Here is a 16,557-nt window from a genome sequence, read left to right as displayed (position 1 = left end):
TAATGCAGGGGACACGGGTTCAAGCCCTGGTCTGGGAAGATCCCACATGCCGCGGAGCGGCTAGGCCCGTGAGCCACAACTACTGAGCCTGCGCGTCTGGAGCCTGTGCTCTGCAATGGGAGAGGCCATGACAGTGAGAGGCCCGCGCACCGCGATGAAGAGTGGCCCCCGCTCGCCGCAACTGGAGAAAGCCCTCGCACAGAAACGAAGACCCAACACAGCAAATAAATAAATAAATTAAAAAAAAAAAAGTCCAAAATAACTTAAAAAAAAAAAATCATTCCTATAGTTAAGGTTCAAAAAGTAACTACAATTTCCATTAGAAAACCAGGGAAAGTAATAAAGATGATCTTATAATAGCATTGGATTATTTTATATTTTAATGGTTATGATGGCCATACAGATATTTAACTGAAACTATTCTTTTTACTTTTAATTTAATAAGACACATGAATTGAAGAGACTATAGAATGCATTATGATTTACAATGCCTGCTGGCATCTTAATGTTCTCAGCTGTTCCTTTGCACCATTGATTACACAAAGCCTACACTGTGTAATTAAGGACCAGCCCACTAATGTGCTCTGGTGGATTTATGGCATCCAGGTCATCCACGAGCGGAAGTACTTTGAGTATTGGACCATTAGTTTCGAATGCATACTAACATAGGTGAACACACTGGCATCAAAGAGAATCTATAATAAGAAACTAGTTCAAATTCAGGGAGGTAGCTTTCACCTGATTTTAATTTACTAAAACAATTTAAAAACCAGATTACTAAAATCCTAATTAACTGGAATTCTTTTCCTCTAGAGTCCACTTTTAGGAGAAAATGGGAAATTAGAAGAAAATAAGTTAATAACCAAGGCTTTAGATTTTTAAAAAATTTCCAATATGTGTTCATTATCAAGGCCTTGAAGAAAAAATGTCTTTTAAAAAAACAAAAATTTAACTACCATTATCAAAGGCAAGAAAGTGGGTATTAGAGACTGAAGCAAAAAGCTTTCTAGGAAACCTTTAAATTTGCAAATTCCCTGAGCCTAATCTTCTGGTTAACCAAGGTTTTACTTTACAAGTTAGTTTTATTCTGTGTACCTGGGAGAACGCTGCAGTGTATTCACGCTACTTACTGGAGGTCCCATAACATCACTGAGGCGGGGCTTCCCTGGTGGTGCAGTGATTAAGAATCTGCCTGCCAATGCAGGGGACACGGGTTCCAGCCCTGGTCCGGGAAGATCCCACATGCCGTGAAGCAACTAGGCCCGTGAGCCACAACTACTAAGCCTGCACTCTAGAGCCCGCGAGCCACAACTACTGAGCCCACGTGCCACAACTACTGAAGTCCGCACGCCTAGAGCCTGTGCTCTGCAACAAGAGAAGCTACCGCAATGAGAAGCCCGCGCACCGCAACGAAGAGTAGCCCCCGCTCGCCGCAACTAGAGAAAGCCCGCGCACAGCAACGAAGACCCAACACAGCCATAAATAAATAAGTAAATAAATGTATTAAAAAGAAAAAAAAAAGAACACTGAGGCAAGTGGGTTCACAGAAAGGGTTCTCACTCAGAATGTAACATACTTGGGTTTAATATCGGCTCTTTCACCAATTAGCTGTGGGAATTCTGGCAAGTCACTTGATCACTGAGCCCTAAGGTCATTTATAAAATGAAAATAATCACATCTACCACCATCTCGTGCTGTGAGAATGTAGGCAAAGCACTTCCCACGGTGCTGTCCCTCTTGCTCTATATCCTGCTCCCCATCCCTGGCCTTTGGCTATGTTAGCACTCTTCCTTAGAGAGCCACTGCAGCCCCCAGGCCTTCAAAGGGAAGGTTTGAACAGGCAGGCACACTTTTTGCTATATTTATCCTCTCCCAATGATGAAGAAAATCAGGTTCTTTGAGTCCTTATTAGAACAAAGTCATATAAAAATAGTTTAGAAAAAGAACTGAAACCAAGTTTATTTTAAGAGTTCAGGGACAGATGGCTTTATTTTGCTTCTTTAAAAAAGATGGCATTCTGTAGAAATACAATGTCCTTAAGGTCTATCAAATTGAAGGGCAAATACTGTCACTCCCCTGAACACTGCAGTCTTTAACCTTGAGTAGCAGGAACTTTTTACATTAAAGATATGTATACTTCTATATGTCGGTCTCCAAATTTTAAAGGAACATTACCACGTGGAAGGGATATGTTCTTGACATTTTCTCAGTCTGAGATTTAAACAGCACTTAGTCTTCTAATTGGCAAATTCTAAGCAGTCAGATTCTTTAGAGAAATATTACTAGATGAGATCTAAAAGTATAGGCTCCCCTCTGAAGGACATTGGATGCTTTCATTTCTTAAATAAAAATTTTGTGAAAATGTCAGTTAGCTAATAAAGATTACTACTGGATATAAAAAAATATAACAAAAGATAGTACAGAACTCTTAGAGCAAAGAAAAACGCAATAAATATTCTGAAATGGATGTAAAAATGTTTGCCATTTTTTTGATGAGAAGTTATTTTCACTATTACAAACTAAACTCTCATTCAGTCTAGAGCAAAAGAAAATCTAATACAATCTAATGGAGTTGCTTGACTTGGTTGGCATCCAAAAATCTACAGCGTTTGTATTAGCAGCCTACATATTGGCACTTTCAGTACCAACCATGATGAGTCTATTTTTTTCGTTGGTCTATCTGTAGTTTCGAATGTATAATCAAGATCCATTGTAGCAACTGGCTCCTTATGGAACATTTATTAACATGGCATGATGAAATCTATGTGTGCAGTGAAAATACTAAGCAATACACTGTGAAGTTCTTAAAAAGAAGTAATGAAACTTAGCCTTCTAGGCATGTTAAGGCTGCCGAACTAAAGATTTCGCGTTTATTTAACATTTAATCATGTCGGTAATTACAGAGCAATTATTTTATATAGACATATTACAGGAGAGGAATTAAAATAATTTGTTAAAAGACTAAAATTAATTGATTTCATGGTAGTTTTTATATCACTGCACTTGCTGGTACTAAAAAGGAGCAATAAAAATAGCCCAGTTGTTGGTTCATGTTTTGTTCTGTTTAGCCTTCTGTCGGTTTCTCAATTCAATAATGTTAAATTGCTACTTTATGATTCCAGTTATGCAAATAGCTCATTTCTTACAAAGAAAGAAAGAAAAAAAAAAACTTTCTTGATCCTGCAAGTAATGTAAACAGAAAAAAAATTTTTTTTCCTGGTCCAGCTTCCTTTGCCTGTCTTAGAATCTGAGGTTTAAAAGGGATTTGAAAGACTGTAGGTTCAGGAAGTCTGCAAACTGTAACTGGCATATGACTTTCAAAACAGTGGAGGAAAAATGATTTTGGCATAGAGCTGAGATAGCTCATGAGTAAGTATTAGTCTTGCTTGCTAAGTCCTAGAGAAGAAGCTCCCAAGATCATCGAGTTTACCACGACGTTTAAAATTCAGAATGGGTATCTCCCTATCCATACGATGTATAGGCAATGGTAGAAAACAACCTCTTTTCATAACCAGTGTATGTGTTGTAGGTATGCAGTGGGGAGAAAGGTGGTGAGGAGAGTGAGCACCTTAAATATTAAATAAAATAAGCATTCATGTAAAAATAATTAGGAAAGTAGTTAATACACATACAGCACTGTATTATTTTCAGGACTGCCATAATAAAGTACCAAAAACTGGGTGACGTAAACAACAGAAATTTGTTGTTTCACAGTCTGGGTGGCTAGAAGTCTGAAATCAAGGTATCAGGATATCAGCAGGGTCATGCTTCCTCTGAAACCTGCAGAGGGTCCCTTCCTTGCCCCCTCCTAGCATCTGGGGGTTTGCTGGCAAACTGGTGCTCCTTGTGTACTGGTGTAGCTGTATAACTCCAGTCTCTGCCTTCATTGACACAGGGCATTCTCCCTGTGTGTCCCTGTATTCACATCATCTTCCCTCTTATAAGGACACCAGTTATATTGGATTAGGGGCCCACCCTGTGCCAGTATGACCCCATCTTAACTAATTACATCTGCAACAACCCTATTTCCAAAAAAGGTCACTTTCTGAGGTCCCAGGGGTTAGGACTTCAACATATCTTTTTGAGGGAGGACAATTCATTTGAGCCTTTTAAACGACCCCAGGAAGAAAGGAAGCTCACACTGCTCTCAAAGGAGGACTTGGAGTCTAGAAAAGTGACTCTCATGCATGCAGAGCCAGATTTTAATTCAATCTGTTGGCTCCAAATCCTGAGTTTACTCTCATCTTCTCAAGAGCTGCCTTATCAGTTGGCATGTTTTCCCATCCCCTTTCTTCTAGAGGGAAATATAGAGATCATTTCCTGAGTTCTCAAAAACGATTTCCATCTTTCCTACCATAATATGAATTTGCCTTGCTAGTTTTTAGCATTACTTTTATCTCATGTCTTCTACTATTATCTTGCCCAAGGGTATGATCCCAAAATGACAAATGTTTTTGATGGGAGCCAACTAAAATGCTTAAAACACAGAACAGATAGGGGCATTAGCACCTAAAGGCCTATTCATTCCACAACCGATTCTGAGCGCCCCCTAAACACTCAGCACTCTACCAGGCACTGTGTAGCAAACACCATCAAAAATTCTTAATTTCTAAAAAGTTTCCTACACTCAGCCTTGTCTTTAGGAAATAGACAAAGAATCATGGCATTTGCTACAGGGATAGATATTTTTTGTTTAGGTTAGTTTTTATGCAGGATGGTTTCTGACAACTATTTTCAAAGAGGGTAAGGAGAACAGTGGTGCACTCTGATACTTGGTTTGAAGGCAGGAGTCCAGACTTGTTTGCCTTATCCTGAGATTCTGGACAGAAGAATTCTTTCTTTATGACTTTCCTTCTGGAGTCAAATTATGAATCTTTTAAAGAGTGCATTGGCTTTCCTGTATTTGCTTTTTGCACACCATCATCCATACACCTGTTTCAGGTGGACTTTGTTCTCCAGGGTGGCAGGCCCCATGAGTGGAAGGCTGTTGAAAATGTGTTTTGTGACATATCTTGGTTGTTTCAGCCAACATTTATATACCACTCATAGGCCAGGCACTGTGGTACAGTGCCTACCAAGAGGAATAAAACACAACCTTGGACCTCAGTTATATATTAGCTTAGAGTTTGGGTCAGCTCTAAAAACATTTGGTTGAGTAGGTAGAGAAAGGAAACAGAGTGGCTTAGAGCAAAGGCAAGTCAAGTGACATCTTTGCAGTTATCAGGCCCAGGCCAATGTGGCTGCCAGACTCTCTGAGCCTGTGAGTGGTGATAGGGCAGAGCCCAGCTAGGATAGCCTGAGGCTGGAGTATTAAACTTGGTCTGCTTTAGAGACCCATGTGCAGCTTTATACACCCAAACCCTATCCCAGGCCAACTTCATCAAAATCTCCATAAGGAATGAGAATCTGCATTCTTTTCTTTTTTAAAGTAATCTTTTTTTTCTTTAAAGTTTACTTTTTTTTTTTTAATTACTTAATGATTTTATTTATTTATTTTTGGCTGTGTTGGGTCTGCGTTTCTGTGTGAGGGCTTTCTCTAGTTGCAGCAAGCGGGGGCCACTCTTCATCGCAGTGCATGGGCCTTTCACTATCGCGGCCTCTCTTGTTGCGGAGCACAGGCTCCAGACGCGCAGGCTCAGTACTTGTGGCTCACGGGCCCAGGTGCTCCGTGGCATGTGGGATCTTCCCAGACCAGGGCTCGAACCCGTGTCCCCTGCATTGGCAGGCAGATTCTCAACCACTGCGCCACCAGGGAAGCCCAGAATCTGCATTCTTAAAAAGATCCCTGGGTAATGAACAGCTAAGTTTGTAGATCTAGGGCTCTGCTGCCCAATATGGTAGCTGCTGGCTATTTACATGTAATTGAAATAAGTTGAAATAAAAATGTTTAATTCCATTTCTCATTCATACTGGCTACATTTCCAGTACTCAGTAGCTTACTCAGTACCCTATTGGGAAGTGCCAATACAGAACATGTCTGTCATCAGAGGGTTGGATTGGAGAGCGCCGATGGAGCTGTCACATGTTGGCAACTCTGATCTCTCCTTCCCAAGGATCCACATATCTACTCACTCCTTCCTTCCTTTTGACATGTATCTTATTTTACAGTCACTTGTGTATTTGTCTTATTCTCTCTCCACAGGATTATAAATTCTTTAAGGGCAGGGTCTGGTCTTTCTGGCCCTGTGACACAGTAAACACCCAATGAGTATTTGCTTGATTTAATGAATCTAATTAAATCGGGCATCAGTTTATTAGACCTCTTTTGCATTTAGTCTGAATCCTGATTTCATCACAGTCTGGAAAAAAAATCAGAGAGCAGGATTTTCATAAATCACAAGCATGAGGATGGATGGGGAGCAGATATGTGCTAAATTGCAAGCTTTTTCTTCTTCTTCATTTTAAATAAAAGTGTGACGTTTAAAAGCACAGGGTTTATATCAGCCCAAATGTAGAAGAGACCCAGTAGGACTGAACATTTGCAAGCTTAATATCATTGTCATATTTGGGTACCTGGAAAGCACATTTTAATTGATTCAGTTAGTTATTTTATTTATTTATGGAGTGCCCACTATGTAGATGCCAGGCCAGTGTCATTGTGAACAAGACGGAAACAGGGTATCTACCCCGTGAAACTCAATTTAGTCCTGGCAGATTAAAATATTGGCAAGGACTCCCCCTGCCCAGACAGATTGGGATAGAAGAGGAGCATGATTTGGGCTCTGGCCTCAGGTGCCTGGATTCATACAGACTCTCCACCACTCTACTGGCTCCAAGATCTTGGCCAGCTTATTTCATTTTTCTGAGTCTCCATTTCATCATCCATAAAAATAGAAAAATTAATGTTTCCTACCTCATAGGGTTGTGAGCATTAAATGCAATAATTTATGTAAAGTGCTTAGTGCAGTGCCTGTGGCACTGTAAGAGCTGACTGCTGTTAGCAAGTACTGACTGCTATTATTATGTCCACTACTCAGCCAAAACGACTCCACAACAAACATTAGATGTAAAAATGGGAAGTGTCTACAAGGCTAGAAAATACCTCATTATTTGGAAAAGATGCTTACTATCTTTCTTGGGCTAACAATTTAACTCCCTCTGCTTATTGTTTACATCTTTGCAGCCAGGGTAATTAAGATAAATACGTAAATGTGTTGGTAAATGCCCATCCCTTGCTTTATTTTTGGTTTCTTTGTTTGGCGAAGGATTTAACTCATTTGGAAATGGAAATGCTTGGGTTGTCATTCAACCTCTCTAAAGGTAGAGAGGTATATGCACTTTTTTTAGCATAATGCTTGCAAAGGAGAATTCCTTCAAGGGGTTTACCATTAAACTGCAAAATTGAAACCCTAAGTAACCAGCATGTAAAGATTTAATTAGCATTGTCTCATTAAAATAAATGTGTGACATATTCTTAATTCCAAAAATGACATTGCCTTTGATCCAGGCTTTTTAAGAGAACCTGTGTTTAGCAATTTTTTAAAAAAAGAAATGGTCTAAAGAGGCAGACAGAGCTAGGTCCATATCCTTGAACTACGTACGTCACCTTGGACAGATTAGTCTAACTCTCTGGGCCTTGGTTTCCTCACCTGTTGGAAGGGGATCATCATTTATCTGCCTCACATGGGTGTTTTGAAGATTAGTCTTTTTCCTTGTTGTGAAGGTTTTTCGCAGGCATAAGAAGTGCTGCTTACATGGGTGCTATTAAGAGTAGAAACTCAGAAAAAGAAGCGTCGAATACTTAAAATCCTGGAGCTGAAGGAGTCCTAAGACATCATCTAGACTTGCCCAACCTCACCATTTACAGGCAGGAAAGATGGCCAGCATGATCTGAGTCAGAGGAAAAACCAGAGCTAAGGACTCGGGTCACCTAATTCTTCATCTAATACTCCAATCTCTGCACCACTCTGATTTTCGAACTACCTCCAAACTAGATAAGATTCAGAGCTAGACAGTATTAGGGCATGAGCCTTATATCCTTGACTCAGTCTCATTTGAGATCTTGGACAAGCGACTTGACCTCTCTATGAAAAATAGGGACGATCACACTTTATACCATATACGTGCAAGTCACTCACTATCGTGGTTAGTACATAGTAAGTCTTCTATTAAAGTAAATCTATTAATAAAGTTAGCTAATTCATTATTATTATTATTCATGAAGCATCTCCTGTCTTGAATGCTCACTTTCCAACTCCTACTCATCCACTTTACGCTTCTTACATTTGAATATCTATGCCCTTATAGAGTTTGCAACACACAATCCATCAAATTAAAAGAAGTTCAATTTATGCATTTTACAAATTAAAGTTATAGAACAAATCAACCATTATAATCAATTCACTGCCATGTTTTAAAAAATCAGTGAACATTGTTTAGATGACCTGACTTAATTTTTTGTAATAAGTTGGCCATCAGCATGATTGATTGAGCTGTCCACCCTATCTCTGATCTACCTAAGCAAAGGTCAAGACACAGGTTACTAAACAAGCCACAGCACTCTTCCTAAATTGAATGATGTTTTCCTATGTGTCTAATAAATGGTAACTGATTAATGGAGTACTAGAGGCCAACATTCTTCAGAGAGTTTTGGACCCTGCCCATTTAGACCCTGCCAGAATATGAATTTCAACTAATCCCAGACTAAGTGAAGCAGCGTAGGGTTCTGTAAAGGACCCTGTGTTTGGAGAGTAGGAATGGAATGCAGTCAAGCTTGGCCTCCAAATGTGTGATCTCACCTCTCTGAGGTGTCCTCTGTGAAATGAGAGGTTTTTTTAGATGTGCCAGGTGATCTCTAAGGCCTTATCCAACTTTCACAGTTTGTGTTCCTCATATTTCAAAGGGAGGCTAGCCTGCTTGCCTTTGATCAGTTGAAGCCAAATCAGAATCTGAAGTAGATGTTCTTCCCCAGGGCTCTTCCACAAGCACCTTCCTCATCATGCCAAGCCACCTACTTCGATTTGGATTCATGCCAGGTGGCTCTGGGCTTTTGGCTTTCGTTTTTCTTTCACCTTTTTACAATTTTCTTTTGTACTTCTTCAGTTCATACAGTCCTAGCCTGCCCTGTTTACCATCCCTGGCCAACCCTCCTACAACGGCTAATGTGCTGTCCATGCCCAGTTCCTCTCAGGAACCTAATGAATTGTGGCTCCAGCTTATACCCTCAGCTTGGAGACCAGCTGTGCCTTTGAGCTTTTCCCAGAGGTGTTGGCTGATGCTGCACCTGCGGTGCGATGGATTTGCCCGGCCCAAAAGAGGAAGGAAAATGAGGGGGAATCAAAAGATCACTTGTGTCCATCCTCTGCTTTACACACTAGTGCATTTGTACTGCCTAAGTGTGCCAGAGAATTTTTGAGTCTTTGTTAATTAAGAATAACAAATACAAGAAGAAAATAAAATTAAGGAAAGGACAACCAAATTTTTCTCTGGGAACCAGAAAAACCAACACAGAATTTTAAAGTGGTCAGAGCAGGAAATGCTGAATCGGGGATCAAGACACTTGTGTTTTATTTTGTTCCTCTGCCAATTAACTGTGTCATCCTGGATCACCTAGGGAGGGTATCTCTAAGGTTCTGCCTGCCTTTAAAAGTAGGTCTTCCAAAAGAAAAGGAGTGTTAAGATGAATTTTTGTTAATGTAATGGTTTTTTAAAAAGCACTAAACAGGTTTTCTTCAGAGCAAAGAGTCACACCATAATATACTGTTTCTAATTATAGGTTTTCATATATGGAGTATTTGCCAATAATATTTGAAAATTGATATCTAATTATCAGATCCTCCCATTAGCTCCACATTATTGGTGATAATGGTTATTTATGGTGATATTTAAATAATTCAGAGGTGTCAGACTGGCCACACGCCATAAAAGGCCTCAGAAAGCAGATTTTTTTAGCTTGTACAGTTATAAACATCCATGGATGCCTCTTGGAGTGCACACTCTCCAGCTTTTTACATGATCACTACTTCCTTCTGTGTTCAACTCAACTGACTTGACCTACCTGGCCCCTGAAGGCACTGCAGTTTGAGATCGTTGGCATAATCAAACATGCCTCTACAACAATTTAAGAATCATAAAAGGGAAACAAAGGAGGGAAAGAAGAGAGGGAGGTAAGAGGAAGAAGAGAAGGCAGGAGGAAGGATTACCTCTCTGATAATGGTTGGAAGTATAGTTTTCATGACATGGGAGAATGGGCTAAGATGACTTCCCGAGGTTCATGTTGGTCTAGGAAGCTGTGACTGTCTCTCCTCTCAACCCACTTACTGTAAGACAAATAAAATAGGACACAAAGTTACTGGACTTGCTCAAGGTCACCTAGAAAGTTTGTGGTGAAGCCAAAACTAAGAATCCTTTCCCTGGCGTCCTCATCCTGTTGCTCGGCCCACTCACACACTGCTGCACTGTTGGCTGATGAATAATGTGGGCTCTCAGGAACAGTTCCTTATGCAAAAGAGCCTCAGCAAGCTCCATTATGTCCTTGCAAGGGATGCACTTCACTGTTTTCTTCATGCATTATGGAGACGACTATAGCTCCTCCTCCCATACGCACCCTCCATCTGTGATCACTAACACACACTACGGGGTGCTTCACTTTGGATAATGTGTGAACAAGGAACTTAATTTTGGAAAATGGAGAAAGAAATCTAAAAGTCAGAAAGGGTCAGGGGCCAAACGAAAGTCCAAGAAACTAGTGTCTTTAAAAAAAGTCCATGCAGATTCAGCATTCAGAATGCATTTGCAAGACCTTCTTTCCTGCTCAAGGGAAATAAAATATACCCTCCATAAAGAAATCTCTGTAATCTCTCTCTCTCTCTCTGGCTCTACCTACACTAGTCATCTACATTGTTAGAAGGTCTCCGGCCAGGCCCTTTTCAGGACTTGCAGTTGCTAATACCACAAAGGGCACCCTCTACTGATTTCCACTACCCTTTCATCCTCAGTGCCCATAAAGAGACTCAGATTCAATATGAGACATCAAACCTGTAAATAATAATAGCTAACATCTGTTGAGTACTTGCTATGTGCCAGGCCCTCAACCAAAAGCTCTGTGTTTAACATCTCATTCTACTTCTCTTAACCACCCTTGGCAAAGAAGGTTTTATGATGTCCATTTTCTAAAAAAAGGGAAATAGACTTAGAAATCTTCAATAACTTGCCCAAGATCACAGAGCTGAATTTGAAACCAGGTATGTCTCTCCAGAAGCCACACTCTTAACTCTATGCTAAATTCCTGTTTCAGAAAGCTTAACAACCTTGTGAGTCTAACAATCAGCCACTTGTACCTGCAGTAGAAGTCAAGGTGGCCTTCAGACCCGGGGGGATTCCCTCTGGGAGGTCAATCCATCGAGTGAAGTCTGGCTGTACCTTAGCCCCCCACGCAAGCCCCCACCCACACCAGGAGAGTGGATACAGGGATAATTTGTATTGAGACAATCATTGTTTATAACCAGAGGAAAGCTTACTTGAACAAAAATCCCATTTCTCCATTATTCAAGCCATTCCCAAAAGAAGACATGCAAATCTGAATGTGGCATTAGCCCTGGATCTTTTGGGGACCAACAGAGCTAAAAGACTGATTTTTCTGAACATTATGTACATGGTGTGAATTTGGCCACCAAAGAAACTTGGCATAAAAGCACATGTCCTCTGAAGGCATTTTCTTCATATTTTAGGAGATCAAAATTTTAGTTCCTCATTGCTGTGACTAATAATGTCTCTGAGATGATGTTAATTTCCATGTGGGGAGTTTGTGTTTCATAATTTGCTTGCCTGCATCAGGTTTTAATTTAGCCCCCGTGTAATATTTGGTCTCTGGATTTCTAACACTATTAATTCCAATAATACTGATTGAAAATATAATGGAAATGGTAAATAATAGTTTAGAAATAATTAGAAAAAATAACTCTTTTCTAAGTACCTGTTATGCCCGAGAGTCGTAAAGAGATTTGCTTATTCATTACCTCCCAAAAGCCCTGCAGGGTGAGAATGAAATTTAACGGCAAACTTGATGAGGTTCCAGAGATTCAAACAAGGATTTGAGGTCTCAGTCTGCACTGGACTCTTCCCCAGATTCTGGGCTGACTACTTTCACATAGAGTATTTTATTTAGTGTTCATAGTATTCATATATGAAGTATGTATAATAAGCCTTAATTTAAGCCATAGAAACTGAGACACAAAGAATGTATGTAGTTCATACAAGGTAACACTTCTATTGAGTAAGTGAAGAAGTTGGACTCTGAGTCCAGATCGCTTGATTCCCCCAGGACAGAGTTCTTTCTATAAGTTGAGCGCTATTTGGATTTAGTATACCTAGAATTCACATAATCGTCATGTTACTGTGATTGCTTATTTCTTTCGCTCAGCTCCCTAAGAACTTAATGAATGAGGATCCTAGCCCAAATTCCTATCAACTATTGTGATTTTGTTAAACTAACATCCCATCTGACATGATTCCATGGGAGAAATGGGGGTCAGTGCCAACTTCACGGATGGTGATGACCATGCAGTCCATTTCCTTTGGAATTTTATATTCCGAGCAGAGTGTTCCAAACATACATTGTTAGAAAAAGAAGCATCAAATTTAATTATATAGTTGTTTGTGGGCCTCTTTGAAAGGCATCCCTTGCCAATTCTGGGCCTTTAAAGCCATGGTTTGTTATTTAAGGGATTGTTCCTTTAAACTGCCATACTTGTTTGTGGAAGACATTTTCTTCTCACATTTGACCAACTTAGTTCAGTCTGCCCTAGAACAAAGCAATTTTACTTTTAAAAAGATCTATGCCAGCCATTTTTTATTTGTTGCAGAATTTAAGATCTTAATTTGTATGTGGGTGATAAAAGTTGGCTCGTATTATAATTAATTTACTTCATTATAATGAAAAGCCCTAACATTAAATCTACCATCTTCCATTTTCTTTTTTTAATATAAATTTATTTATTTATTTATTTATTTTTGGCTGTGTTGGGTCTTCGTCTCTGTGCGAGGGCTTCCTCCAGTTGCGGCGAGCGGGGGCCACTCTTCATCGCGGCGCGCGGGCCTCTCACCATCGCGGCCTCTCTTGTTGCGGAGCACAGGCTCCAGACGCGCAGGCTCAGTAGTTGTGGCTCACGGGCCTAGTTGCTCCGCGGCATGTGGGATCCTCCCAGACCAGGGCTCGAACCTGTGTCCCCTGCATTGGCAGGCAGATTCTCAACCACTGCGCCACCAGGGAAGCCCCCATCTTCCATTTTTAAGTGTACAGTTAAGTAGTGTTAAAATATATTCACATTGCTGTACAACAGATCTCTCAAACTTTTTCATCTTGCAGAACTGATACTCTACCCATTAAAATCTAATCCTCTCTTTTCCCTCCCTACAATCCTTAGCAACCACCTCTCTGCTTTCTCTTTCTATGATTTTGACTATTTTAAATAATTCATATGAGTGGAATCAATACAGTATTTTGTCTTTTTGTGACCAGCTTATTTCATCTAGTGTAATGTCCTCAGGGTTCACCCATATTGTAGATATGACAGGATTTCCTTCTTTTTTAAAGCTGCATAATATCCCACTTTATATATATGCCATGTTTTCTTTTTCCATTCACCCATCAGTGGACATCTGGGTTGATTCCACCTCTTGCCATTGTGAATGATACTGCAATTTACATTGGTGTGCACATATTTCTTTGAGATTCTGCTTTGAATTCTTTTGAATACATACCCAGAAGTGGGACTGCTGGATCATATGGTAATTCTATTTCTAATTTTTTGAGGAACCCTCCATACTGTTTTCCATAATGGCTGCACCATTTTACATTCCAACCAGTAGTACACAAGAGTTCTAATTTCTTCACATCCTCACCAAAATTTGTTATTTTCTGTTCTTTTGACAGTAGCTATCCTCTTGGGGCCCAACTTCATTCTTTTGCACGTGGATATCCAACACCATTTGTTGAACAGACTATCCTTTCCTCATTGTGTAGTCTTGGCACGCTTGTCAAAGATCATCTAATCATATACGGAACAGTTTATTTCTGGGCTCTCTGTTCCATTGGTCTATATGTCTATCTTTGGTTATTATTACTTGTAGTATGTTTTTTGGGGTTTTTTAAAAGATTTTTTTGATGTGGACCATTTTTAAAGTCTTTATTGAATTTGTTATAATACTGTTTCTGTTCCATGTTTTGGTTTTTTGGCCATGAGGCATGTGGGATCTTAGCTCCCCGACCAGGCATCAAACCCATACCCCCTGCATTGGAAGGCGAAGTCTCAACCACTGGACCACCAGGGAAGTCCCACTTGTAGTATGTTTTGAAATCAGGAAGTGTGAGGCCTCCATCTGTGTTCTTTGTTTTCAAGACTGTTTTGGTTATTCAGGGTTCCTTGAGATTCTACATGCATTTTAAGATTTTTTTCTATTTCTGCAAATATTGCCATTGAGATTTTGATAGGGATTGAATTGAATCTGTAGATTATTTGGGGTAGATAGACATTTTGACAATATTAAGTCTTCTAATCCATGAACATGGAATGTCTTTCCATTTATTTGTATCTTCTTTTATTTCTTTTAGCAATGTTTTGTAGCTTTCAGTGTACAGGTCTTTCACCTCCTTGGCTGAGTTTATTCCTAAGTGTTTTATTCTTCTTGATGCTATTGTAGGTGGGATTCTTTCCTTAATTTCATTTTTAGATGGTTCATTGTTAATGTACTGAAACACAATTGATTTTGTGTTCTGAAACTTTCCTTAAATTGTTCATTAGTTTTAACAGTTTGGAGTTTTTTTGCATGGCATCTTTAGGGCTTTCTACATACAAGATCATATCATCTGCAAACAGGGACAGTTTTACATCTTCCCTTCCAATTTGGATGCCTTTTATTTCTTTCCCTTATCTAACTGCTCTGGCTAGGAGTTCTAACATTAAGTTAAATAGGAGAGGCTAGAGTAGCAATCCTTGCATTGTTCCCGATTTTAGAGGAAAAACTTATACTCTTTCACTACTGAGTCTGATTTTGACTGTGGGCTTTTCATATAGGGCTTTTATTATGTTGAGGCAGTTTTCTTTTATTCTTAGTTTGTTGAGTGCTTTTATCATGAAAGGGTGCTGAATTTTGTCAAATGCTTTTTCTGCATCAACTGAGATGATTATGTGGGTTTTGTCATTCGTTCTGTTAATATGGTGTCTTACAATGGTTGATTTTCATATATTGAATCATCTTTACATTTGAGGTATGAATCCAACTTAGTCATGGTGTATAATCATTTTAAAGTGTCATTGAATTCAGTTTGCTAGTATTTTGTTCAGGAATTTTGCATCAATATTCATCAGATATTGGTCTGTAGTTTTCTTCTCTTGTTGCGATAATGGATTTACTTTTAAACACTGTTAGTGAATAGCTCCTGAGATATAACCTAAGTTTTAAACGTATAAAATGGTATAGGGGCTCTGAAGCTTTGTTCTATATATAATTTCACGTTCAAAAGTAAGTCTGGGAAAAAATGCTAAAGAGAATTTACAATGTTATACAAATAGAAACATCTTAAACACCTCCTTTTGTGTTAAGGAAGTTTCATTCTCTACTCCCAAAGGAGCCAAATGCAGGTTTGAGAAAGGAAAATGTCTTCCCTCTGTGTTTGACATGACAGCTGACATTCTGAGCTTGTGTGGTTTGTGTGTTTAAAGAGGTGTGTATGTGTGTCAAAGAGAATTTTGAATATTTCAATATAATAACCTCAAGTCATATAACTTAAACTAAAATGGAGGCATTACTCATGACAATATTCAAAGTATAGCCCCATAAAATATATTTTTTAATGGTAACAGATTGCTTTGGGAGTCTCACATGACTTATTAATACATATTTTACTTCCTGCTGTTTTCTTCAATTCAGTCAAAACAGAAGAATCAGTTGAAATTCCGTCTCAGTTATGAAAGGTAGATTTTATTCTCCTGGTTTTCTATTTTGAATTACAATTAAGGAATAACCTGTGGCAGAAATGTTCTTAACTGAACATTTATTGTGACTACTGTCCCTGTTTTAGGATTACTCTAAATGGAAACAAAAGAGTGGAATAAACTTGTGGAGTTAATAATATTTGGAAAATGCTATTCTCTGAGGTATGTTTTTATTTTATGGAATTTCTTGATAAAAGTCAAAATCAGATAGTGTTAAATATTGAAAAGTTTTACATGTCCATGATATATGGTAAACTATCCAGATCAGGGGGTAGGAGAATGTCAGCGTGTTTCTCCCCACAGAGAAGAGCAAGGATCCAGCATTACGCAACACATACGCTTCCTTCTCCCACTTCTGATTTGCCACATCTGGACTGGATGGTTTTTTAAAACTCCATCTTGTTAGCTGGTAACTTGGTTTGTGTATTTTGTAAAACAAACCAAAAAATGTAGAATTTTTCATTCTTTCTACTAAAATATAACAAATACAGAACTTTAGGACTGGCTGTTTGTAGTATTATACTTCTTGGTCCATCACAGGATAACTGTGTTTTGCAAAGTATGAAGGTAGTAATAGTAGCAAATATGGATTGAGAGCTTGCAGTGTGTTGAACACTAGGGC

The 16,557-nt window shown here is 39.1% G+C and overlaps 1 protein-coding gene and 2 long non-coding RNA genes across 8 annotated transcripts in view; 2 read left to right on the top strand and 1 right to left on the bottom strand.

The window, feature by feature from the left end:
* LOC309607158 overlaps nucleotides 1-16,557 on the bottom strand; it is a 681,872-nt gene that overhangs the window by 318,590 nt on the left and 346,725 nt on the right. The window lies entirely within an intron of this gene.
* The window catches only part of LRRN1 (leucine rich repeat neuronal 1), a 218,014-nt gene that overhangs the window by 15,130 nt on the left and 186,327 nt on the right, over nucleotides 1-16,557 (top strand). Inside the window, exon 2 of one of the 6 annotated variants that reach the window (XM_082345366.1) lies at nucleotides 16,022-16,097. The exons of the other annotated variants lie outside the window; for them this stretch is intronic. The gene's annotated coding sequence lies outside the window, so the exon portion shown is untranslated. The remainder of the gene's footprint in view (nucleotides 1-16,021; nucleotides 16,098-16,557) is intronic. 6 annotated transcript variants of the gene reach the window in all.
* The window catches only part of LOC309607164, a 280,099-nt gene that overhangs the window by 171,628 nt on the left and 91,914 nt on the right, over nucleotides 1-16,557 (top strand). The gene's annotated exons all lie outside the window — the stretch shown is intronic.

Source organism: Balaenoptera borealis (genome assembly GCF_965194805.1).
Source record: "Balaenoptera borealis genome assembly, chromosome: 12".
NCBI classification, from domain to species: domain Eukaryota; kingdom Metazoa; phylum Chordata; class Mammalia; order Artiodactyla; family Balaenopteridae; genus Balaenoptera; species Balaenoptera borealis.
This window is presented reverse-complemented; position numbering and strand designations above follow the sequence as displayed.